At 43.4% G+C, this 27390-nt stretch overlaps 1 protein-coding gene across 1 annotated transcript in view; it reads left to right on the top strand.

Moving 5' to 3' along the window:
• trabd2b (TraB domain containing 2B) overlaps window positions 1–27390 on the top strand; it is a 72494-nt gene that overhangs the window by 11701 nt on the left and 33403 nt on the right. The window lies entirely within an intron of this gene.

Here is a 27390-nt window from a genome sequence, read left to right as displayed (position 1 = left end):
CATATATCTTTGAAAAAAAAAAACATGTATTAGAGTGAACGAATATGTAGAGCACAGAACAGCGCTAACCAGACTTGGTGTAACAATATCGGCCGAGGTAAATGAACATGGAAAAAAGATTGCCAGTGTGCCGTGGCATGCAACTTTCCATGTCGGGCGCTTTGTGGTTCACGATGAACTCAACCTCTTGGTCTGCCTGTGACATCAGGCACACATACCTCCCACACCTCTCACATACCGCTGGCCAGCAATCATAAATAGGTGCCGGTGGAGAACAACAGTGTGTACGTACATGTGTTGTGTGCTCCGGGTTTGTCAGGGATTAGGTAGCATTAGCAGAGCCCTCTCGCTGAACCCGGTTTTAATGTGACCCATGCTTCTTTTCTGCCCCCTCTGCCCCGTCCCCATTATACACAACCCAGTGGAGCACTTCAGCCCTGCTTACACCCTGCCCCTGTGCCTCTCACCTTCCTATAGCCCCTTTCCAAAAAAAAATAAAAAATACTCATTCAAGCTCATTTTCACTCCCACACCGTTAACTTGCACTATGCTGCAAGTCAAATAATGTTTTATGTGTATTTATCCATTCACAGGCTGCAGCATGTACGTCATTTTATGGTAATACTGAGCATCACACATGGATCTTTGGTGTTTAGAAATCTGAGGTTTGTTTGGAGCAAAGACAACATTTCTCCTTATTAAGCCAGCTGCCCTCACGTTAACAATAGTTGAAGCAGTGTAAAAGCACTCAGTCAGACAGAATCCAGATATTAAATGTGAAAAACGTCAGACGATCCAAAAAATGCAGAATACGGGGTCATAATTTCAAGTCTGTGAAATTTCTCATTGATGTAACTTTTGTCCAGAAATAGTCCAACTTTTTGTTGCTGCGACAGACCGAACGTGTCTCTCCCAGACCAATTTTAAAACTGCCAGTTGGAGCTCTTGAAACAAGGATCTAGTCGTAAACTTTATTAGAGAGCACATAAATCCTCTCGTTCTGCCTATCCCCCCCGAACAACTGGGTACAGTGACTCCGTCTGCACACCTCTCCATTAAACAGTACCCTGTTAGCTGAAGCGGGAAAAGGAGGCAGAAACCTGCATGGAGAACAGCACACTACAAGTTATTTAGTGCTGAAGATCAGTGGGCAAGTAGACAGGCAAGTGGGAAGGCAGGAAAATCAGACAGACAGGCAGGCAGCCAGGAAAGCAAGACAAGATAGCAGGTGGAGAGACAGGGCTTTCAGGAGACAGCCTTCAAACGCGGATGCTCTGGTACCAGCACAAACAATCTTGCGGCGATGGATTACTTCAAAGATAAGAGAAAGCACAAACACAAAACCTCACAGGTCAAACCGAGCTTATTCGCTAATTTGAAAAATGTTACCTTCTGTCCAAACTTTCATCCTCCCGTTGCGGACCTGTTCTCAGTCACCTGCCTCTGTGCTGCAGCCAAGTTCCTTCCAGCAACATTAAACAGAAGGATCAAGTCTGTATAATAATCTGTCTTCACTTCTTCGTTGTGAAAACTGGTGGTCGGCTGTGGCTCAGTAAAGTGCTTTGAGCACCAGTAGGTAGAAAAGTAAAAACAAGGCCATTTATCATGATGCATTCTCTTTTGTTTGGCTGTTTCTCAAAGGCTGTACCGGGTTAGTTGTTTAAAAACTGGTTCCAAATTAGCAGTAGGCCTCATTATACTGGAGCCTCTCCCAAAATCCTTTAGCCTTGATAAATACATCTATTTTTACCCCACTATGTGCGTTCAGGCCTCTGTTTCACCTTTCAAATTAGCGTTCCCAGACCTTTCTCTGAGCTGCACTGTCTAAAGCAGTCAGTTGCCCTTGCACTTGCCCCCTGGATGACCCTCTTCCTCTGGCTAAGGCCCAGTAGCCCTGTCTCTAACCCTCCTTACACTGCAGTTGAACATGACATGTTTAGTTCCTCGTAATGACACAGACCTGAGTGAATTACCCTTTGTAAATTTGCCTTTAACGAGATAAGCGGTTTAGCGAATACGTGAATGGATGAGGATTATTTTTAGTTTGAGGTGAAAGACAAGAACACAACAACAGGATGAAAAAGCAACTTAAGTGAACTACTAAACCTCTCTTCGCGATTTCTATGTGAAAATTTCTGTTCATTTGGTAAAAGCGATAAAAAAAAAAAAAGGGTAAAGAACTAAAATTGGCTGCCCTGCTGTTGACGTGTGACCTGGTCAATCCTTACCACGAGAGAAAGGACTTGTAGGAAAAAAAAAAGAAAAGAAGGAAAATAGGGGATTATATACATAAAAAAAAAGGAAAAAAAAGTGAAGTGGGGGCGAGGGACAAGCACGGAGCCGGGAGAAAAAGCAGACCAGCCCCGTGGCACTCAAGCAAGACCGTAAAGAGAGAAAAGGGAAAATAAAATAGTTCAATTTGGTGGTACAGGGGAGCGAAAAAGCAACATTAACACAGAAAGAGTTTCACTTTCCCACTCGGCAGTTTCCTCTGTGCCAAAATAAAAGACAACGGTAAGAAAATAGGATTCCGCTGTGAAGTTTCTTTCTCCTCTCTTCTTATGGTTTTGAGTTTTTTCCCCCCAGTGTTTTCTCACATCACGGTCAATTTCACCTGTCACTCACCAGTGAAGTTTTTCCAACTGAGTCCTTCTACCTTTCCCAAGGCATGCACTCTCTTGGCGTCCACTGGAACAGTTTAAATATAATATCAAACACATGGCAGAGTTTGCGGAACGTAAATGAGATGAGAAATCAGATTTACTCGGAGAGTCGCGGCAGGACTGTGGTCTCTGAGGGGTGCCGTTGTTTAGGGAGAGCCCAAATGATGGGCAGCTTTAATTACAGACACAAACTGAGTGGGAGAGCTGAGGACCGAGGGGATGAGACGTGCGAGAGAGCCGGGAGGAGAGGGAGCGCGGAGGGACAAGGTCTGCGGGGAAGCAAAACGGGGTGAGAAGGGTAAGAAGTTAAGAGCGTAGGTCTCTCAGTGGGTGGCTCTTTTCTCATTTTTCTTCCTCATTCTGTCTTGTGGGTGTGCATCATGTGACGATGTGTAATTGGTCTGTGGTCACACCAGAGTTGTGCAAACAGATTAGCAGGGAAACATGTCAGCCTGAGGGACCGCGGAGGTGAATGTGTGTGTTGTGCGAATCACACATGTGGGATTGTGTGGGAAATGGTTTGATGGAGCAAAGCCTGTATTAATGGTGAACAGGTGGGGCAGCTGACTTTGACGTAGACAGATTTGTCGTCGTGGGCACTCGGACCATGTCTAGAGCCGCCTCCGTGCCCAGTTACACATCCACACAGACACATTCATCCGTATACGCAGATTTCCAGCACCACATTTGCATTCAAAAAAGAAAATTATGTCAGGTTTTTACTCATACGTTCCAGAGCTTCGGTGTGGTTTAAGGACACGAGGACACACATCTTGCTCTGTGCCATAAAGCTTGACGATGCTGCACCACTGCACACGCCCGACAGGAGTTCACTATGTATTCAGCTTGTTGCTCGTACACAAAACAGACCAGATTATATTTTTTAGCTTTTTAGCAGAGTGAAATAGATTTTTAAAAATAATTTGGAATACATCTCTTTACTTATATGTATTATTTAACATTTATTTAACCAGGAAGATCCCTTTGAGATTAAGAACTTCTTTTTCAAGGCAGTCCTGGCCTAGATGGGCAGCAGCAAATACAAAACACAGTTACACAAAAATAACACAGTTAAAATACACAACGAAAAAAGAAAAAGATTAAGTTACAGCCAGCAAATGTTTAGTTGAGTTTAGCATCTAGATTGAACCTGGCTCTGTCCACAGGTTAAAAATCCGCCTACCAGCGCTTCTAAATGTTGCCTGCTGATACATTTTCTCCTTTGATTCATCTGCACAAAAACTGTGCGTCTTTACACGGATTTATGAGCCACACTATTTCTCAATTTGGGGAAGTACCTTCCCGGAGATTAGTTGTCATTCTGAGGTAGCCAGATACGCGTTTCACCACAAGCTACCCCTTTAGGATACCAGAGTCTGTTCAGTCCAGTGGGAAAAATGAAAGGATTGAGCTGAGCTGAGATTCTGGCCATTTTTCTTTTCCCCATAGTCACAGGGCTAAATACTGGACGCATTTTTCACAAGCCACATCGTTTGGGAACGTTCTGACTCGTCCGTGGTAAATCGGAGGAAAAATCAACTTTGTCCGAGGCCTGTCTAAGGTCAAACTTAAATTTTTACTGTCTCTTTTTTTTCTCCCTTTGGTTGACAAGCAATGATTCATCAGTGGCTGGGTGTTAAAATGCCCAAGCTTTGTGCAGCAATGGGCTGTAATGAAAGGGACAATTTAGGTTTATTTAATAACTTATCATTAAAATTATAACAGTTCACACTAGCAGCATAGGCTTGAGTGAGCAAGCTGGTGTTGTTTTTGTAATACCTATGTGACTGCTTATTGCTAGATACCATTAAGCTCAGGGTGGTAGGAAGCCTCCAACCTGCAGGACCTCCAACCCACGAAGGTAACAGGATGTATATGTTATACCATTTCATACTATTAGCACAGCTTGTGATGCATTAATAATATGATGTCACCTGTATCGCTCTGTGTCCAGTGTTTATGCTACGTTGAACTAAGCCAAAGTGTTTTAATGTAGATCAGTGTTGAACAGCCAGACATGAGAGTGACACTATAAAGTGTAATTTTCCCAAATGTCACACTCTTCCTTTATGAGTCCTGTGACTGAGTTTTATAACAGCTTCATCATAAAGGTGAAATTTAACACTGAATATTGACACAAATGTAACGATTCACACGTTCATTGCAGAATGTAACGGACAGAAAAAAATAAACTGTCCCATTCAGCTAAACTCTAGCGGCGGTCCCAGCCAGAGCTGACGCTGGGAACGGACACACGCTGCACAAGAGAGCATTCCTGGAGCTGAGCTAAGGAGACGGACAATCGGAGAGTGTCAGGAGGAATAAGAGCTATAAAGAAATCTCCCAGACATACTGTACAAGGCCATTCAGATATGTGAGTTTAACTTGGCTGAAGAAAGTCAGTGTGTAAGCACTCGCCGTTATTGGTTTCTGATGCCCCTGTCAGCTCTGTGCCAAACCACCTGCCTTGGGGTAGTAACAGCATCCCATAATATACCACCCAGTGTGGGAGGCAATAGTATTTTATCTTGAAAAACTCCTTTACGTCCATATATTCCCTTTAATGGCTAAAAGGGGGTCTTTTATTTCCAGCAGGTGTCCGTGTCGGGCGAATGTAAAGCAGAGGATTTAAACATCTGAATCACATTTTAAAAATAGTTACCACTTTCTGATATGGAAGTCTTGGCAAGGAGTTGTTACTAATTGCTTTATTCCTTTCAAATAAATTATTTACAAAGGCTTTATAAATCTGAATCTTTTCTGGGACGGTGTTCAGCATAGTATTTTTTACTTTTTTTTTAAATCAGGAATGTTCCAGGAAAACACATAAATCTTATTGTTTCAATTATGAAGTGCATTAGTAATAAACCCATCAGCATTTATTAATGACTCATTGAGATATAAATAATCCAAACTGCTTATTTATTAGAAAATGATAACTTTATGGACTTTTAGTGATGATTTACCGAGAAGTTTGCCCCTCAAAGTCTGGCTCACAAGTGATTAACTACTAACTGAGCCTTGAACCAACTTAGTTATATGTTATATATGTCATGCTATATCAGATTTTTCGATTAATGTTAGTATGACCATGTACTGAATTTATTTTAGAAGGCTAAAAAAAAATTAAAGCGTCTGTTAGTAAAAACAGACGAAGAGGAGAGAGGAGAGAGGAGAGGACTGATTTTGAAGGATGTTTGCTGGTTGGCAGAGCTTTTCAAACAGCGCGCTGCCCCTCTGCAGTGGGGCATGAGAGAGTTCATGCAATGTGCGTCACAGTGCACTGCTGTCTCAAGTTTGTCTGAACTCAACCTGCAGTATCTCTTTTAGAAAGATACCAAACGATGAACTAAATGTATGTTTTTAAATCGAATGTGTGTACGTCCCAAATTGTGGCTCTGTTCCTCTGGCTTTGTCTGGCTGTTCGCATCGCCGTGTCCGCGGCCGTGCTCCAGGTGTCACTTTAAGGGTGCCAGCGATAGAAATGATTCATGGGGATGTTTCCGTGCCACCCATTTCTAATGTTGAGGCCCTCAGCGTCATGTCACAACTTCACAGAGTCTGATAATATGAAAAATATGGATGGGTCTGAGAGTTGAGCCAAACTATGTTCTGGATCGACGAGAACAAATCCAGTTGTTTTCAATAGATGTTGCTCCTGTTGATTCTCTCAGGTAGTAGTGTCAACGCCTGGGGTGGCTGACAGAAGCCTGCGTGCCATTGTAGACGGCCAAAAACAGCTAGGTCCTTGCTCACAGAGAGTGAGAGAGCGAGCGAGCATTGGAATGGAAACACGCGTTTATTTTATCAACGTGCCAAAATGCGAAGAAGAGAGTGCATTAGAGACACAGAGAAAGAGAGACGGAGAGAGAGAGAGAGGCCTGGGCCTCTCAAAGTCTCTGTAGTCGGCCGTGGTGACGGCCAACCCAAGCACTTGAGAGCAGTGTGAATGGCTTTTTAATGCCTGCTAACAGCCAGGGTATTTAGTGGGATAGGGGGGTGGGGGTGGATGAAGGGATTTGGTGAAGGATGGGAGGGACGGAGGAAGGATGAGAGTGACGACAATGTTTGGACAAGATGTCCCGGCTGACCGCTGTGCTCCAACACAGCACCCCTCGCTACAGACTCTGTGCGGACGCAGGGCTCTAGTGCAATCTGGGTTTCATGCTATTACTGATTGCATTTTTAATGTTGTGGTCTTTTCCCTGTCTGCAGCCTCATTTATCTTGGTCGCGTCTCTGTATTTTCCTTGAGGTCTTGTTATTTCTTCCTGAAACTGACACAAATTAAGTCTCAATTATGTGGAAATCACAGGGGTAATTGCCTTTATTGCTCCACTATCTATAGATGACTGTCCAGCTGGCTACTGATTATACACTCGCTCAAGTAAGATTTATGTGCTATTGAGACATGCTGTCCAATATAAGTATAACACAACGAACAATATACAATCAATAATAAACCCGCACCACATTGTGGGAGCGGTCAGAACAAAGGTATCGGCTTCTCTTTGTTTTGGCCTTGACTATTGTCTGATCAGCTCTTTGGTCTTGATAATGAGTCCAACACTGATTTTCCAAAAATCATCCAGAACATTAACTCTACCCACAACCTATTAATTAAAACTGTAAAGTTAAAGAAAGTCACAGGAGAGAAATGATTACAAAATGACTTCCATTTACTTTGACCAATTTCTGGACAATTTAGTACGTGCCGGATCATGTGGGACTTAAGAACGCCATGATCCAAAAAAACTATGCTCACAGTCTTGCATTTATGTATTTATAAAATCAACCTGGACCTTGACTAATAGACTTTTAGAATTTAAAATGGCACCCCGGCTAAATTAGCGTGTTCTGTCCCCTGTTAATTTAGGAAGGAAGCAAGTTACCCAGGAGTCTACTGTTGAAGAAAAAGGTCCAAAGGGTTCCAATAAATGAGTACTCTGTTAACCATTCCCGTGATGAACAGCAATGCACTTGTGTCAGTCTAGATATAATAAAATAATAAAAGTAAACCCACACGGAGATAAAAAATCATTTTCTATCATGTGTATCAGAGGAGGAACACTGACGTAAGAAACTGGTCAGGTAATATAAACCACATAAACGTCACTACCTTTGTTCAGCCGGGCTGCTGTTTACACGAAACAGGCCCCTGACTCAAACAAAAGCTGGGGAGGCGGCTTTGAAACAAGGGAAGAGGAGATGAGAATGACGAGGAGGGCGGAGAGAATGAGAAGATTTTACAGGAGCAGGTCAAAAACAGGCTAAGGAATTAGAAAGTGCTCTTTTATTCTGGCAGCGATTTTGCAAAGACGCCTAATATCTGCAACCATGTAAGAGGTCTATTCAACTACTCGGCTAATCAACCCACAATAACTACTAAAGTAATAGTAAGTATAGTGACTGCATAAGTCATATATAACTTGTACATCTTTCATCATTTCTACACTCACTCCAGGAATATTTACTTTCTCTGTCACTCATGTACACTAGGAAACACTATCTGGTGGACATGGTTATTCTGTGTATTGATATGAACCATCCCCTGAGTATGATTTTTTTTTGATAAGACAGCAAACTCTCAAACCTAGAGCTACCAAATGAGCTCCTTTTAACACCTACCCAAACATCCCAGAGGAAGAGGAAGAGGAAGATTTAAGTCCAAGAATGCCATTCGTCTTGGTCTGGGATGGTGCGAACTGCATGTTTTTTTGTTTTTTTTTGTTGGGAACGGTCCAAGTTTTCAAAAAATCTGCGGGCTGGTGGACGTTCTCCTCCACCGAAGCAATTTTCCCGCAAATCAAATGCTTATCTTGGCTCGGGTGCAGTCATCAGCGCACCAGGGATTGTGGATGAAATCATTTTGAGGGATGTCTGGTTGTGGGTTCAGCTTTTCTGAGGTACCACTGCCCACCCAGGCAGACCTGCTGATCTGGCTCCTGCAAAAAAGCAACTCAATTCCACTTTGTCTTTCCAGAGAAACACAAATAAATTCCTTTTAATCAGCAGTGGGCTCTTTTGGGGCTCATTTGGAAGGAATGTAATTGAAACTTAAGGTAACATTATTCATAAGGTAAATGTGCTTCGCTACGCTTGATTTCATCCCTCCAGCATCTGGTCTTTGATATACCCGGGGGTGATCTTGCGGCGGTTTAGATGAAGATTCTATTATTCGAGAGGAAAACGGAGGCTGCATTTGAAACTATTTAGGAAATCTGTGAATTGTAAAACTCACACAGCATGGAAGATATTTTAACAAATGATGAAACACAAACTCTCCGATATCCTGAGAGGTCCTTGGCTTTGACTTCCTGTCTGTCCTCTTTCCTTCGTGTTCACTGCCTTTTCTGCCAGCGCTGGCTTCTACAGCTCCCTGGAAGTGCTGAGGGGAAAAGGTCCTGAGTTCAGCTCCTCTGAAAGGGGATCTAAACCGCGTGCTAACGAGAATGCCAAGCCTAACAGGGACTGACAGCTCATCGCATTGAGAACTACGCTGTGCATATGTGTGTGTGAGGGGTTGGGGGGTCGGTGTCAGAGCGTGCCAAATATCTGTGTGCATTTATTATGAGAAGGCAAACATCCCTGGTGAAGCTTAATAACTCACTTTTTTTTCCACACACATGCATGCAGGAATGTGCGCACAAAGTGTTAAATTGCACAGGCGCACTGTCCACATGCATCAATCAGTCAGCAATAATAATATTTAGGTATTTGATTGGAAATGTAAGGGGTAAGAGCCCCTCCTCCTCCCCACTTAACTGCATCATTTAACCACCGGCTTTCGTCTATCTGCGCTCAGATGAAAAGCAGATGGATCGGGGGTAGTGAAAGAGAGACGGAATGAAAGACATAAAGAGGAATAAAACGGGCATAAAGTCAGACAGAGGCTACGAGGTCAGAGTTAGACAGGGTAGAGACACAAGACTCGGAGGGAGCTAAAAAGAAAGTGTGAGAGAGAGACCGAGAGACAGCAAGAGGGAGATAAAGTCAGTGGAGGGGTCAGGCCGGGAGCGAGGGAACAGTTAGCCATTTTCAGATGAAAGGAATCCAACCAATCCCCTCAATGATAAACATGTGTCTGTGTCACCCATCCCAGGGCTCTGCTCTATTTAGGCATGTGTGTGTGTGTGTGTGTGTGTGTGCATCTGTGTTGTTGCAGACTCCTGACACTGACAGCGTAGATGATGATATACATTTACACACACACACACACCAACACCTCGTCCACCATCTTGGCAACAGCCGGGGAAACGTACCTCATGAGTGCTAGCTGACGAAAACCATCACACCCTCAACGCAACACCAGAGTCAAAGTATAGATAGCAGAGCATTTCATCTCTTCTGGTCTCTGCTCCTCGTTTCTGCTTTGGACCTGTCTTCACCTGTGTTCTAACTTGCTGCACTCCATCAGGGTGTGGACAAAATAATTTAAACATCTGCTTGGTAAAATAAAGATCAGCTTTAAAGTTCCATTCATATAAAATTGTACACATGTAAACGCTTAAATTTACTTCCAAACATTCAAAATTGTGACACGTACCTTTAGGACAAACTGCGTTACTATAGTTGTTAACCATAGTTTGTATAAACCGATCAGCCACAACATTAAAACCACTGACAGGAGTAAATAACATTGACCATCTTGTGAATACAATGTTCTGCTGGGAAACAGGTGGATGTTACCTAGACATCCACCTAGCTCAGACCAGACACCCCCACCCCACAGCAATGACACTCCTTGATGGCAGCAGCCTTACACAGACACACGCACTAAAGCGGTTTGGGAACAACTAAAAAAATGTGAAAAACAGCACAAGGTGTTGACCTGGCCTCTAAATTCGCTAGATCCCAAACTGATCAAGAATCTGTGGGATGATCCACAGAGGCCCCTCCCCTCAACCTATAGGACCCAAAAGCCTCCACTAACAATATTCTGTTTACAGACGCCACAGGACACCCCCAGAAGGCCCATGTCCATTCTCTGACGTGTCACAACTGTTTTGGAGGCACAAGGGAGACCTACACAATATTAGGAAGGTGGTCATAATGTTATGCCTGATTGGTGTATATCCTGCTGTAATATAGTTTCTATTAATCATAGTTTTATACTGTAAATGTCCTGCTGTTATATCTGAAATATTGTCTGTTTTAATTTAAATCCATATGCACATCTGTACATATGTACACACTCTGGTTAGATGCTAACTGCATTTCGTTGCCTTGTACTTAAACGCGTGTATAACGTCGAGGTTGAATTAAATCTAATCTAATCTAATTTAATCTAATCTTACTTGAGATTGTGTCAACAAATAGTCCCTTTTTCCCCTTTATGTTGTTGTTATTGAACACACTCATGACAGTTACAAAACTTTAGGTTACATGTGGCCAACTTTTTGTTCATTTATTATGAGGTGAGAGCTGTACAACTGGGCTTGGTACGGTCGGAAAACCCAGTATCAGTGTGGCAGCAGGTTTTTGGTCAACATCATTTTCTACACTCTTCAAACAGTGTGTACAATGTAAGAGAAAGATTACGTTGCGTTAAATGTGATGGGTCTACCGGTCATCCATAGGCACCACTTTTCTTTAACTTTACCCTTCTCTAACCTTCAGCTGTCTGTCTATGCAAAGCCACATTCTCTAACTGTAGTGTTGATGTCCTGCAATTTTTTGTGACGGCCAAAGACTGTACATAAATGATAGATGGAGCCTCCGGGTCTGCATAATTGAACCAATCCAGACTAGAATAATCTTGCATTCTATCAGGTCTGTGGGTGACAGCTCCACTGGTTGCAAGTCGGAAGTCAGATTGTTTGGAAGTTTTTGAGAAAATGACCCTTCTTCTAACCCAATTTATTATTTCATTAAACATTTTCTAATAATTTAATCAGTCACCAGGTTTAAGTCTTATGCAATAAAACTATTTTGCAAACTATTGCCACATTAAGCGTAAAATAGATGATAAAGCAGAGGTCGATTTGGCGTGGGGCTACCCTGTGATTGACAACTCACTAAAGAATGAGTGTACATAATTGTCCTCCCCACCCTTGAGTCCAACCATGGTCACGTCTAGCTTCAAAAACCGAGATGGTGATAGCCAAAAGCCTTCTGAACAGTCCACAGTCCATAAACCAGTTTTCAGCGGTCATGTCAATCTTTTATTGCATTTCGAGTCTACGATTAAGGCCATGACCATTAACACTGTTTATCTCTTTATATTAAATTATTTTATTTGACAGATTCACCTGAAAAGACAGTTTGGCCCTCTAGATATTTTATGAGTTTGCTCACATCACTGTGAAAACTTGAAAACTCCCATTTGCAGGACTCTTTGTATTTAAGAACTTTCTGCAGCTTGTCCTCTCCTCCTCCTCCACTGGCTCAGTGAGCGAGGTCCCCACACTCCACCATCTCACCCCTAGAGACGGAGGTGGAGAGAAGGGCCTCTGTGGTTCTCTGTTGACTCATCCACCTTCTTGGAGCGTTGCCATGGCCACTGAGGGCCTGGCCTGAAATGAACCAGGTGGGGGTGTTGATGGACATGGGGGGAGGGTGATGTGGACAGAGAGAGAGAGAGGGGGAGAATGGAAATGAGGTGGAAAAAGGGATGGGGACCCCGAGGAGGAGAAGTGGAGGGGAGCATAAGTTTTGTGTCTCTGTTGTGCCGAAGGTAAACTTGAGTGTGTGTTCATTGGCTTTTAAAAGAAATTTTTTGGCTCAGGATGTGTTTGTGTATGCGTGTATGTTTACCAGTATGTGTTTAATTGTGTGTTACTTCCTTTATAGTATTTTTACAACAATAGCTGTGGTGGACAGGGTATTTATTTGTGGGAGCTGCAGTGTACAGGCATTCTTTTCCATTCTTCTCTTGTAACCCTGAAGTGTGCAGAGTCTGTCAGCAAGCACCTCTCTCTCTCTCTTTGTGTGTGTGTGTGTGTGTGTGTGTGTGTGTGTGTGTGTGTGTGCGTAGTCACTGAAACCACGGCTACTCACCCGTAACCACACTAACTACTGGGTCACTGGCACACGCTCATGCATGCAGGAGAACACATAAACACTCACACACTGAGGAACCGTGGCACCGCTTGATGTGGCTCAGTTTCTGCACAACTGACTTTGACAGTTACCGTTTCCCGTGAACCTCCAATCCATAACATCGTGATTGTATGTATGTTTGTGTGACACATCCTCCCATGGCCTCGGCCCCAACTTCAGCACTTAATCACTGTCTAAGCTGGCGTGTAGCTGGTACTAAACCAACAGCGATCTAGTAAAATCCCAGTGTTAATTAAGATAGGCTTTGGATCAGCAGGGAGTGTGGTGAGATGGAACCTGAGAGTGTGTGGAAAGAAGAGATTAGACATGGCACCAGTAACGCAAATGTACATATAAATAGATGTGAAATCAGGTTTGAATTGAACAGAGAAAGAGAGCATACCATATCTGACAATTAAAACTGAAGAGATCTGGAAAGTCACAGCAGCTTTGATAGGAAATGATTTCCTCCATGGTGACACTGAGCCATTAAGCTGAAGGGTGTGTGTGCATGTGTGGATGTGAGACTGTGAGAACGTGTTTGTTTGTGTGTCTGTGGCTCCAGCTCTGGCAGACAGTTGGTCTGCAGTCTCAGACAGCGATCGGGGGGAAGATAACACTAAGGTTAGGACGGGGTCACAAAGATGTAGTGTGTGTGTGTGTGTGTGTGTGTGTCTGTGTGTGTCTGTGTGTGTTATGTCTCTATCGTGAAGTGTGCTGTGGCTCCACATGTTCAGTTGTTTCTGTCCAAACACGGTTCGGTGTCTGTGCATCATCAAACTTGGATTTGGAGCTCCACCTGTTCACATGTGGAGTAAAGGCCTGTTCATAGCACCATTTATTTAGCAGTGATGCCATTATTGCCATTACTGGGCAATTTGGGGGGTAAATCTGCATTAATTTTTCATGTTAAATTCAACTTTGATGAACTTTGACAGCCAAATTAGTTCCATTAATAGATCTCAAACTGTGTTGATACCAGTAAAAAGATAGACAACGCACTGCACAACAATGAAACCATAAACTCACAGAAATCGGCCATCTTGCAACCAGAGTGCAAAGTAGTGACCAGGGAGGGAAGATGCGTTCTGCCTTCAGATGAATTTGTGGTTACGATATTGGAAGTTCTGTATACAAAATGCTTGGCGTTAAAATTGTATCACGACTGTAAATTGTGAGAAGAGTGTTTCTAGGCAACTAGAAGCCACCTAGGCTAACACTTAGCATGCTAACGACTGGGTAACTAGGAAATGTAAAGGCATTAGTATTTGACTAATAAAACTGCAAAGAAATCTCTATACAACTAAATTTCAGCATATTAATGTACCATCCACCTTTGTCCTATCTGAAAATATCAAAAATTTCCAGCTATGAGTTCGTAAATACTACAAGCGAGGTCTGTTCATATGGACTCTTCTCACGAACACATAACCCAAGCTAGCTCAGCTAATAACCGCTAGCCAAGCTAGCTAGCTACATACCAGCTACTTTTCTCAATAGACTGGTTGTGTTCACTGCATTCACATTGACTTACAAATCATGTTGGTCTTGGTCCCAGTGCTCATTTTGTGGTTTGAAACAGGCAGTGGAAGGTCAACCCTTCAGAGTTCTTATGTACAATTTCGCACAGCTCCACTCAGAGCAGCTGTCAATCACAGCTGTCGATCATGATGACATATGGATGTATAACATCAAAGAGCTCATCAAAAAACAATCCCAAACTAGATGATCGCTAGCAATCATAAAGGGGTCCATGCCGTGGCGAAGTCGTCTCCGAGCGGGACGCAGAGGCATAAGTCACCAGTAGTGCCCCCTACAGACCGTATTGCACGAAACTTGGTGGGCTTGTAAGGAGTCATCCACAGATTATTATTGTCAAATTTCAAGCAGTTTACTGTGGTGGTTTGTGAGATATAAACATGTAGTCGTTGTAGCGCCCCCTACAGCCCAAATTTCACGAAACTTGGCGTGATTGTACGCAGGCATCTTGCGATGACAGTTGCTAAGTGTCATAAGGATTGGGTGAATACTTCAAAAGTTATAGGCCTTAAAGTCATATGAAATGTTTCAGTGTCACCTGCAGCGCCCCTGCAACAAGACACCAGGGGTGATCAAGATATTTTGGCCTTATTTCCGGGGAGCTGTCATGCTGCCTGTCTTGATATAGGTATGGTGGTGAATCTTGAGGGAGAACCAGAGGGTCCCAAATGGAGGATGCCATCAAAGCTTGTTGCACCAGTGTCTCTTAAATGTGTTTTTGTGAACGACGAACAAATGGTGAAGACGGAGACAAAAACTTTGCTTGTCATGATTCTGTGTTATGATTTCCTGTGTTCATGTTTTGAGTTTTGTTCATGTTTCATGTTTTTGAGTTCTTTTATTTTAAGTTTTTCCTTGTTTCCCATCTTGCCTTCTTCCTGTCCTGTGATTTCCCACCTGTGTAATTCTCTGCCCCGCCCTGATTGTTTTCACCTGTGTCTCCTCTGCCCTTGTGTATATATAGTCCTGCCTTTCCCTTTGTCCTCTGTCGTGTCATAATGTTTTTTTTTTTTTTAGATTTTCATGTCTTGTTCAAGTCTTCGTGGTCTTTTGATTTTTGTTTTTGGATCTCCTGCCTTATGCAGCGCCTTCAGTTTCCTTTTGTTAAATTAAAGGCATTTTTGCCAACTCCTGCCTCAGCCCTCACATTGCTGTTGCTATTTTGACTAACTAGTGCTAGCCCAGGCGTTTATAGTTAGCAGTTTCGTTGATCCACTTCCCGGTGTGAAGAGGCCAAAAAAATGAGGAAATCCATCACAAAAAAACCTGCATCTTGCAAGTCTAAACTGACCTTGCACAATTACAAAAAAAAAAGAAACTTGTCATTGTCAGTGAACAAATGCAGTGTAATTTTTAAATCAGGAAACAAGCACAGCAGACAAAATACAGAAGTTAAAGCAGATGATGTTTAAAATAATCCAATAAACTCCATGCACAGATTATATAACACTACATAATGTATCGTGCTTCTCTCTGCTATTTCTCCCTGGAGCTGTTTCTGCCAAGGGTTTTGCTCTTTGCCTTCGAGAGAAGACAAACTGCAGAAGTTGTAATCTTGTTTATCCAGTACTCCTCCCGTCCGCTTCAACATTCCTCTCCATCGGTGTGGCCTCTTTGATGATTTGCGGCCCATTTAAAGCCACAATCCTGTGATCTGTGGGTCGGGTTGGCCACAAACCCTCAGCATGGCTGACCAAGTCTGCTCTTGAGCCACTGTGGGCTGCCCAAACACACACACACACTCACAGTATGAAATGTATACACACCTACACACCTACACACAAAAAAAAACGCTGTAGGAAAAAAAGCACAGGCAGACAGATGTATGTGCCCACATACGTACAACTCACACCTACTGTACATACGCACACACACATATGCTCTCAGAAAGTAAATTATGGGTCTTTCCCACAAGCTGATCCTTTCTGTCAGAAGTCTGTGCTGAGCTGTGGTCCAAACCCAATGTTTTCCTTAATAGAGGGTATGGGTGCTAAAACTATTAGAAGCAGCAATCATAGTCTTAATCATATTGGATTTCTTCATACCAAGCACTTTCCCTGGGAGGCGACAGGGCTGAGAGCTCTGGGTGGTTGGAGGGTGGCTGAATATGGAAGCGATAAGTATGAGTGTCTCATAAGCCAGCAAGAAAGAATGTAAAAAAAGAAAGACATGTTCATAAATGGATGTCTTACAAAGCAAGATAAATATTTGTAACAGCACATTTTATTCCACAGTAAACATGTGCTCCAGAGAACAGCAGAGAAAAATACATGCTTTTCTGTATAGTTAAAACTTAAATGCGTGTTTACATTTATGTATGTGCATGAGTTTGAGTACGGCGGCCGCTGCTGTTAAGTAAACTGTGGTCGGCTCGTGGGGAACCAGACACTCCACTGCATCGGAGTCACGATAACAAAGACGCTACAGAGATGCAGGGTCCAGCCAAGAATGTGACAGAGCAGAATAAAGTTGGTACTTGAAATATTTGTCGCAGATTTATAAATAAAAAAATATTTCATGTGCGCACCAGATGTGGTGAAATTTAATTCTCTGTTGGCTCTGGACAAGAATTATCACATTATAGCTCCTGTTGGATGGTGCGCACAGACACAAAAAGACAGGATACTCCGTTAGCCGGTGAGCTCAGTTAATTTCACCCGTCCACTAGCCTCTGACTTTTTCCTGCGCTCTCACACCCACGTGCATACACACACAAAAAAAATGAATCAAGGTTGTAAATAAATTAAGGAGATTGTAAAAACATTCTCTAAGCCCTGGCAGAGGCTCAAATCAACAAGGCCGAGCGCCTAAACTGCAGATTTATGAAATAATGAGAGTCTTATGAGGGCAGTTAAATGCCCTGTCTCTGATGTGACAGCCAGCACCGCTCCCACTCAAGGCCAGCTAGAGGAAGAGCTGCTAATCTACGGCCAGCATTACTGTAACCCCTCCACCACATGCTGTCCAGACTCTGCCTTCCACCTAAAAACCACTGGCAGCATGGTGGAGTTAATACCCATATCATATCACTCTCTCTACCCCCCCTTCACCACCTCCTACTTGGTGCTGCTGTGAGGTTTCTGCTCTGTTTGTTTGCCTGTTTCCTTCTGTCTCTAAGCTGGCGTCCCCGTCTCTTCCACACAGATACTTTTCTTTCCCCCCTGTCTATCACACATAAATACACTTGAACACTTATACAAATACACGTCCTCCCCAGCTCTCTCTCCTCCAACGTTGATTACTTGCTCTGATGATGCAAGCTGACTCATTTATGTGCTGCTTGTAAATATGATTAATTCCTCCTCAGTCCAATTTTCAGCACAGGCCCGACGTCTGATTCAGCTGTCACTACGACTAGACCCTGTTAATTCATTGCAGCATGGAAAAGCTAAAACTCAGTAACGAAGAGTAGCACTTTGGAAGCCTCCTGGCTGATGCCCTGACTGCATAAATCACATTTCCCCCTTCTCGAAATCCTAACCTTTACGTACACATTACAGTCACTGCATACAAAAGAGAACAAGTTTATTTCTGTTCAGTTGCACCAACTACAAATGTAATCCCCTAGAAACTCGTCAATTTGAGAGTTTGCAGAAAAGTGTTGTCACTTGGAAACTATCCTAAATTATATCAAACAACTCTTTCATGATCTAGACCACTTTCTTACTTTTCAATACCTGTTAAAGACGCGGATTTGCAGACTTTCCACTGTTACAAGTAGTGTAATCCAAGAAACTACCAAAGTCACAGTGTTTCTGTCTGTTTCAACGTTGTCTTCTGTTGTAATGTTTTTCTAACATCTGTAACAGTGCGGGTCTTGAATTCATTACCGACGCTGTATATTCTATGGATAAGTGAAATACTTTAGTAGTAACATCAGGAACCCCTATTATACCACCTCATTTTCAATTTTACACACCCACTTCCCTCCTTCTCATATCCTGTTTCAACTTACTTTTCTTCTTAACTTTGCTGACTGGAGCTTTTACTACTATGTGAAGGTCGCTGGCTGCTATTTAAAGTCTGTGTGAGGTTGGTTTAAGTTTGGTTTGTGCATGTCGGTGAGCTTGCAATATATCTCCCTACGATCAGCCCGTGTGTTGTGGATTTATAAGTATTCGACTCCACTAAGATATTCCAGGTAAAACCAGCACATTAATACTGACTTTCACTCACAGAAAGGGAGTAAAACAGACGGAGATACCCTTCAAATGGGAGTTGTGTGGTTATGCCATGTGGAGTCGTGTACAATGAATGCGCTTCATTTAAGTGGTAACATCGGCCATAACTCGTGAGAAGGCGTCAGCTAGAGCCAACAGTTCAGGAAGCTTAATGTAGGAGGTGCAAGGGTCGTAAGGTTGAAGCCGTTTGGAATATTAATATTTCCCTCAGACATTAAGAAGAATAATCTATACAACTAAAGCTTCTTAAATACTCCGCAAGAAGAAGTTTGTTCTCGCTCCTCGGCTGTGAGAACAAAATTACGTCATTTGGGAGTTCTCACAGCTTGTCCTCGACACATCATATGGGCAGACCTTTTTTCTCGTGTGGTGTCTGACAGCTATTCTTTGATTGGTCAAAAATCGCAACAAGCGTGGTTAATGCGCAAAAGTGCTAGCGGCCTCACTGCTCTGTGAGCTCCCAGATGCTAATATTCGCAGTGTGACCGCTGGATGGGGATCAGCACTCTGCGTGTGGGTGCATGCCGAATGAGCGGCGCGATCCGACGGACACGGCCGTCAAAACGACTGGCCGACATCCTAAAATAAGAAAAGTGCCTCTCGTCATCCATCTCCCACATCTCCCATAATTCTTAGCGTGTGTGACGTATGCTGCAGTGGGAGGGCCCAAGAGGACTTCTACGGAGTTCACTTGAGTTTCTCGTGAAGTGTAAAAGACCTGGGCAGAACGAACTTTGTTCCTGTTCTTGCTCACCTCGAGAAAACTAACAAGCTTAAACTGCGTCAGCTAACATCTCACATCTCGTGAACTTTGATGTTTCCAAACAATTTCACATCCAATGGATGCCTGCAATGAAATTACTACTGAAGTTCATCAGAAGTCTAGTCTCAGTGACATCATGTGGGATCCAAAAACCCTCCAACCCTCCACCAAATGAAAAACAACTCAGGCTTCTCTGGAAGTTGCACTCTTGTCTTTTGGACGGAGGCTAAAAACATGCCATTGGCTGTTTTCTCCAGTGAATTAAAAGAAAATAAATACACACTCACAAAATGCATACAATTCCAATGTACAAAATGTGGCTTCGAAAAGGCTGCCAATTCATTTTCCAAAACTAAAAATACTCACGGTGTCTGTCAAAAGTATCAGAAACCTCTGTGGTGGTCCCACGATTGTTAAGTGCTGGCAGACATTAATTGGCAATAGCACTGATTGTCGTAAACATTTGTGTGTGTGTCCTTATGCGCGCTTTAACTAATAAAGCTTGTTCTCACTGGGGAGATTGTTTGGACTTCCTCATGGCTGCGCTGACAGAAGGTTTTGAAATGACTGAGCGGCATGACCCTCACTGGTAGTGTGATTCCAGCCCCGTTAAAAAAAAACAAAAAAAACATTTAATACTCACTCACACACATTTGCTGGTTGTTCACTGATCTCTTTTGTGCCTGAGAGGTCTACATTAGAGTCTCAGTCCGTCTCTCTTTGTTTTCCTGCAGGCTGAATATGCTTGCATGAAATCGAACGTTTTTCCTGCTGATTTGCCGTGAAATGGTGTGCTTGCGAGGGATTACGCCGCGTTAGCTTCAGCATGGAGTCTAATAGAGGCATGACTGAAAGAGAGGAGAGGAAGTTTGGTCCACTTACTGTTATTTCTCCTGCTCCACTCCGTTGGACAGTCACAGCAGTGTGCAATTTGGACAAACTCTGCGGTGAAGACAGATGCATATGGAAACCCAAACACGCAGTATCCACACGTACTGTATGTGCACCAGCATTAAGTTACAAGTGCGTGCTCCTGGAGCACAGGAAGGCGGAAGGACACGAGAGCTGAGTAAACAGAGATCAGTGACAGTGGTGGAAGGAGAGCCGCCATCAAATGAAAGAAAAGAGAGAAAGATGGAAGGGTGGGAGCTAGATGAAGGATTTAACTGTATAATCTAGAGATTTGTCACGGCGAGTGTGTAACCTGGGTGGGAAAAAGAGAGGAAGAATGGTGACTGAGGGTTTTTTGTTTTGTTTTTTTTAATGGAGTTGTTGTTGATGGAGGGATGGCGACAGGTCTGAGGATGGAGGGGCTTTGGGAGGATGAAGAAGGGTGCTAGTGGAGGACAGGAGCGGCCAGCTGTGCTCCAGATCTGTTAGACAAAGAGGAGGAGGAGGAAGAGGAGGAAGAGGAGGAGGTGGTGAGGGCCAATAGGTCTGCTCCCTCCTCTCTTTTCTCTACCTCTCCTGGTTAACTGTAAACATCTGGACTTTTGTGTTTTCTTGCTCTTACAGATTTTTTTTTTTTACAGTATGCCTCCTGCTGTGTCTCTTGCAGTTTATTCTTTCTCCTCACATTATTTCAACTTTCCTGCTTATTCTTCCTCCTCCTCCTCCATTTACCGTCTGCTTCTCTGCTGATGCACACAACAGAAACGCACATAACATGCAGACTCTTATACAGTATGTAAAGACCTCTCAGTCATGGCCACTGTCGTCACTCTGCAGGTGAATAGTCCAATAATCCAATAAACTTGTCAAATAGTGCAAACAGGAACAATTTGATCTTGGGTGTATGCTGAGGTACACACACAAACCTAATCTGATTTCTTTGAGGAAAGGTCAGCTTGACTCAGCTTGACATTACATCATGTGAATATCATCAGAATGATGTGTGATGACTGAAGGCTGCATGCTTGCTTGACTTGCACGCACCCACAGAAAGGATCCTGCAAGGATTCCTCTCTTCAGTCTCCTGGACCCAACTAGCTGCTCGGACACTTTACTTTTCTCAGTCTGGATACAGTGTTTCCTCCATTACACCATTTATGTTCATGCAGCAGATTACGTGCTGCTCTCGTGTTTCAGCCGGCCCTCAGATGTGGACTTTGCAAAGGACAAATCATTCTTTGGGAATTACTCTGTCTAAAGCCATTAGTCCAACCAAGGCGGGCTGTAGGAGATAAGAAAGAGTGGTCGGGCCCTGTTTCTGAGGCCGGGGAGGCACGTTTTAAACATACACGGCTGTTTCTGCCTCCTCCTTTCTCATGCCGTGGAGAAGACCCAGCTCATCTGGTTTGCATAGCATCACACATCATAATGGGAGCCGGATAAATCCGATGGAATTCAATGAGTTTTCCCCTCGGAAAAAATGTGAATGTGAAATGTGTTAGGATTAGCGGAGGCCGTGATGTTAGAAGTGGACTATGAGTTTTGCGAGAGATAAAGTGAGAGTGACCTTATTTTCTTATTTTCCGAAAGAAATCTGATGGTGGGATCATTTGTATTTGCTTCAAGGGAAGCTCACATCCATCAGTCAAAAGAAACTAGTTTATTAAAATAAGCAGATCAAAACATTTTTAAAAATTCAAAAAATGATACGTCAGAGGCCAAGCTTATTCACAACTCTTTTAATAAAATCTGATTTAAGACCATTTTATTACCTTTTGTAGGCTTCACTAGAGACACGGCTGTCAAACGCTGTTCACCAGCACCTCGTAAACACACAAAAGGTGTTTTCCTTCAATGAAAGGCATTTAAAGGAGATTCTTTTATGGACCCTAACAGTTAAAGTATAAGCTTCGCAATATACAAGTTTGAAAAGCATTGTTTTGGACACTAAGGGTCTCTGAAGAAGACCAATGTTAAATACGTTTTAATTTTATTTCTATCAAAATTTTTGGGTTACAAGCATTGGTTGAACATTGGTTTTGGTGCTAATGTCAGTAGCAGTAGCAGAGCACTGATTTGTGCTGTTTTTCTACTCTCCTGAAAACAAATGCCTGCTGCAGTTTGAAAAGACTTGAATGTGAACTGTGAGGGTGAATCCAAATACTCAAGTTGTGAGATGTAAAACAAACACTCTGAACTCACTGAAACTCTAAGGAGTCTCTCCTTTCAAATGACATTTGATCGACTGTTAATATATTTTATTTTAATAGATTTGTGCAGCTTTAAATTCTGTTTAATTTGGGCTTTCATGCACATGTGCTCACAGCAGCTGTGGCTGGAGGCCCGTCAATAGCCTATGACCCGTCACATCTTTGTGAATGCAATATTTCAGAAACGGGGAATTCTGCCTAAGTAAACTTGCACTGCCTTTTATTTAATTTCTTCAAAGTCACTACATGCGTATTAGTCTGGACGGACACGGTTGGCCACAATTCAGATTTAATCTGCGCACCATTTTTTTCTGGGTAACGGCTCAGGACCCTTGATGTTGAAAGGAAACAGAAATTAGCACAATTTTCTACCTCTCTTCCACCCCCTGCACTGCTCGCTGCTTGTGGTCCTTCGCAGTGCGCAACCAGCTGTCCGCTTTTTCACTCCGGATAAAGTGATACTTTATTATTTTCTCTGTTTTCTGGGGAGGCAGGAAAGCTGGGATGACTGGCGCAGCGGCAGTGCTGCCAAGTCAAACAGCAGGGTTTATTTGTGGACAAGTGTAGAGGCGACACCCACTCCCCCCATTCACTGGAGACGCTTATTAAGAGGAGAGACGGGAGGCTCGGGGTGTATATAGTAGATGTGTGTGTTTACGAGTGCCTATAGGGATGGTTTTATTGGAGGAAAGAAGATAAACAAGAGGAGACGAGCGAGAAGGGGAAGGAGGACAGTCTCAACTTTAGTTGGCAGAGGGAAGAATAAGGAAAAGACGAGCAGCGGGTGGATATTAAGAGGATTTTTTTAACCATATATACCAGACTAAGAGAGGGATATCTACTATCATTAGACTCTCACCCCCTGCCTTGCTGAGGAAATAAGACAGGATGGAAGGAAGAAGGAGGGGAAAGAATGGGAGGCTTTCTGGGGAAGGTGGGAGCAGCAGGCCTCTGCCACTGGGATTGTCCCTCCATTAATCCCTGGATTTCCTCGGCTGAGACAGGAGGTAGACCAGGCACAGCGAGAGACTTAGTGACACAAAAAGAGAACGAGAGAAAGGAAGTGGAAAGAGAAAGAGAGGCAGAGACAGAAGAAAAACAATATTCAAAACATTGTGATTACTGCAGCATGTGGTTATACAGGTTTTGCTCCAAGGAGCATGTGGTGAGTCTAATGATTAGCATCTGTGATTATAAAGGGTTGTGTATGCGTTTTTATTGTACGTACATATGCGTGGGGTATTCACAGAGATAAAGATTTGGAAGTTAGCAACGATCTGTGAAAGTGCCGCATACCTTCAAATGCGCCAACGATACAAGTAGAGAAGAGCTGGAGGGTTGTAAAAGTATTCGGAAAATGCTCTGACGTCTGAGGTCACATTTTTATGCTCGAATGTTGCCTTTAAAGTCTTTGACAGGTTATATGATCCCCTCGGATATGGAGAAGAGGGAGATAAGGTCTTGAGGGCCTTCTTGATAAAACCGTGGGAGTCAATATTGAAGCTCACGTGAGGCTGCCCGGGACAACTTTGATGTGGTCTTGTGTGACACCATCTTTCCATCCTAATGCATTCAAGGTGCTTTTCGGAGCTCGTGAGGAGTAAAAGATCACACACCAGCAGCCTTTTAAAACGGCCCCGCCACTGCTACATGTGCATTGAAGCGTGAAGTCATACTGAGACAGCACAGGTTACAAGAAAATGGATGCACGCGTGTTTTTTTTTTACAAACGCATTTATGGTTCTCTACTATGGTCACGCAGGGGAAAGCACAATCACAAATGCTAGCATCTATGCTGTTTTGGGCTGCTCTGTGGGGAACAGGGATGAGATGTCTCACTTCTTAGCATTCTTGAGTCGTCCTGGATGTTATTTCAACTCCCTACAGTACCTCTTCTCCTTCAGTCACCCCAGGGTGCTGTGAACCCAATCCCTTCTTGAGCACTGTAGCCAAAGCCCGCAGGGGAAGCCAGTGAGGCCCAGAGGAACCCAGCAGTGTGTGTCCTGGGTCAGGGGTCTAGCGCTTCTCTTTCTCGGGCAATGAAACACAAGCGGCTCTCGGGGAGACGGGAGCGGTAGAGGGGAACGCACCACCCTGAAACAGTTTGTTTTCTTTACCAAGGGGCTGATTAAATGACCAGAGATGAAGAGAGGAAGAATGAGCTGACCTCAAACTCCAAACTTTGGATAGTCTTTATTTAAAAGAGGCTACTAAGTTTTTAAATTATAAAAATATTAAAGGGGAGCTCCACCAATTTTACACAAGTTTGATTACGGAAAAAAAAATAAATGCAACCTGAACCAGCATTTGTTGAATGCTGATCCTGTAAAGGGTCACAAGTGGCTGAAGCCTACCTCAGGTCACCAGTCTAACAGCGAGAAAAATATATCACACACACAAATGCGCACCTACTGCCAAAATCTAGAGTCGGCAATTAATCTAACATGCACATCTTTTTTCTGTGGGGGACAACATTCAAGCTCCACACGGAAAGGCCCCTTCTTTCCCACCACTCATCTCTGTTTATCCATTACTAGCATACCACACATGAAAGTCATCACCCTGGCTGCAAAGTAGCATTATGGCTAATGAAGGTGGTAAGGTTTTGACAAGGAAGAATGATCCAATATCTCTGGTGTTAATGTTGAGATCTATGTGTTAGTATAAAGACGCAGCAGGTTTGCAGCAGCTGACAACTTTTGCTTTCATTCACAAATACAATTGTTATGGGGTAACATTAAACCATGCACGTGCAGTAAGCGGCTTGCTATGACTGGCTCCAATGGCTTTAGCATGCCCCATCTATACGTGTTCAAGACATTATCAGGAGCTGCCAGTGCTGCAGGTGATTAAGAGACACAAAGGAGAGGGAGGGATATGAAAATTTGAGGAAGCGCTTCATTGGATGCAAAATTAGTATTCGCCCCCACGTGCAGGATGAGTAATGGACATATTTGACTGGTTTCCAGGAATTGATAATATTATTAAGAACATCTACTGAATATTTTTTCTGTCATAGTTGGGCGTATTGTTGATCTTAATCACAGGACAAATAAAATCACTCAGACACTGAAACTGATTTCATGGGAATTTAAACTTGCTTCATATTGTTGGAAAAACAGCTGTCGTTGCAGTAAAACAACAGTTGTGTGCAGTAAAGTCCACGGCCAAAACTGAGATAAAAAACAGGAAAAAAAAGAATGTTCCTTAATCTATCTGCCCTGTCCGCCACATTTCGTTTCTTTCTTCTTTTTTTTTTCTTGATGAGACACATCTGCCTAAGGAATGGTAAACCAAAGCCATATAGTACTGGGATGTTTTAGCCTTATGTGAATGCCACTTTCCAGGTTCGTTTAGAACAACAACTGAGACATACACAGCAGTAGGAGCAAGGGAGAAAAGAAAGACGTGTGCAGGAACAAATTCCTATCTCCTGAAGCTGGCAGGCTTTTGCTTGGCTTTCATGCACCTGACTGCCTCGTTACACCCAGTACCCATTCCTGGCCTTACCCATATATTGTATACCCACAAACCCAAACTCCTCCCCGCACCAGTGGAGAAGAATCACCTCCATATGTACAACACATGCTCCTCACAGAGAACAAGGCTTTATTTGTCTTATTCCACTCTTTCGCACTTTCAACTCTCTCTGGCTTTTTGTTCTCTGCTCTCCGTCTTGCTGTTTCTCCTCCCTTTGTTGCTTTGTTCTCTATTTCTCTGTCAGTTTGGAACAACGTTGAATAGTGTCTCATTGTTTTACCAAAGCTGCGAGAGGAAAGGTGACTAATGGATAGAAAAACAAATGTTGTCTTGAGAAAAGTGGGCACAAAGGAGTGGGGAATGATTGAAGGAGCAGGATGAACATGTAAAAGTGTTCTCTTTTTTTTGTTATTGTGTGCTTTTCATTTGGTTTTAGTGAGTCCTATGTATAGTAAATCACCATGCTCTGGGTTAATTTACCTTCTTTGCCAGAGTTCAGTGTTTGGCTTCCACCCTCTGACACTTCCTTCTGTTATATTGCATCCCCCAAGTCTTTAGCTCTATCCGTCAGATTCAGATTTAAGGACATATAACAGGGGGGTGATGGAGTCGACAAGAGTGAGCTCACTGGCTTCCAGCACCTTGTCATCGGCACCTACTCATTGCACAGCTCAGACCTGCAAAGCCTTCAAAGAAGCTAACTTTACTGCTAGCTAACAGCCAGGATTTAATGCACTTCAAGGGCAATTGCTGCACGGCACACACCACTTGATAAATGGCATTTTCTGAAACTTAAAAGATCTCTCTGATTTCTTTATTTTATGTTGCTATTACTCCTGCCCGACCCCTTCTTCTTTCTGTTTTCTTTCCAGCCCTCGCTAATGAATTTTTGGAGTGCTGCGCTCGGATCGCAGGCTCCAAGACCATCCATGTGCCCCGCTCCTTCCAGCTTTGTTCTTATAAAGCTTTTATTTAATTACAATGGGAGTTTCTCACGCATGTATTACACGAGATGAGAGAAAAAAAAAAAAAAAGAAGAAGAGAGAAGCGAGACCTGCTGCCGTAAACTATGCGGTGAACAGAGTCAGTGTTCGTTACTTTGAAAAGGTCTGGCTGTGAGAGAGTCGCTCTGTCAGAGTGAGTAGGCCACTTCAGTATGAGAACACCCACTCTGTCAGTCAACACGTGTGTCCATGCACACACACGCACACAAACACACACACACAGACACACACACACACAGGGAATGTTTGCATTTTTCCTCTCACCCCCTCGTTCTCCCCTTTTGCCTCCCCTGCAGTGATTGACGTGCTCTCTCATTCAGATCAGTACAAACTCAGGCGCCATGGTTACGGCTGCCAAGATGTTCTTCACCTGGGAGACGGACAATATTGAAATAACAGCTCCCTTGACAACATGACCAACTGAGTCCACTCGCCCTCGTGTCTGTCCCTCAGGTCGGGGAAACTAGTGAAGCTGAAAGCATTGCAAAAATCTTGGCAGGTGTGTGTGCTCGGCCAGCTCCTTGAGCCCGCTCCGGTGTTTCTTTAGGAAAAACCCTTGAGAGGTGGCAAAGAGCCCTGCAGGTCAAGGACCGGGGGACTTACTGGCGCAGAAGCAAAA

This window comes from Chelon labrosus (assembly GCF_963514085.1).
Source record: "Chelon labrosus genome assembly, chromosome: 7".
Classification (NCBI taxonomy): domain Eukaryota; kingdom Metazoa; phylum Chordata; class Actinopteri; order Mugiliformes; family Mugilidae; genus Chelon; species Chelon labrosus.
Note: the sequence above shows the minus strand (reverse complement) of the source record. Positions and strands in the feature narration are given on the sequence as shown.